Source organism: Kryptolebias marmoratus, linkage group LG16 (assembly GCF_001649575.2).
Source record: "Kryptolebias marmoratus isolate JLee-2015 linkage group LG16, ASM164957v2, whole genome shotgun sequence".
Taxonomy (NCBI): Eukaryota; Metazoa; Chordata; class Actinopteri; order Cyprinodontiformes; family Rivulidae; genus Kryptolebias; species Kryptolebias marmoratus.
This window is the reverse complement of record NC_051445.1, coordinates 501,129-501,526: the sequence shown is the minus strand read 5'-3', so window position 1 is coordinate 501,526 and position 398 is coordinate 501,129.

The following is a 398-nucleotide window of genomic DNA, read 5'->3' as shown; positions in this document are numbered from 1 at the left end:
GCTCACCTGTTAGCCTGTAGCTCACCTGTTAGCACGCAGCTCACCTGTTAGCACGCAGCTCACCTGTTAGCAGGTATGTTTTGTGATAAAATGTTTCTAATAATGTTGCCTTCCATGTTTCCCAGCTGCTGCTGAGATAAAAACTGATCTGACATTTGGAGAGAATTTGAATCAGTTCTGGTTAAAAACGCAGTCAGCTGGTAAAGAGCGGGACCAGTAGTTCAGATCTTCCAATGAAACCAGTTTCCTCCTCAGGAAAGAACTGTTCTCGATGCATCCGAGGCCTTCTGCTTCTAGATCCTGGGGTTCAGGAGCCTCCTCTGTCTGAACAAACAAAACAATCATCCTGAAAATGTTCAGGAGCTGGACGGGATCTGAGGGAAGAAGCAGCCCAGGTC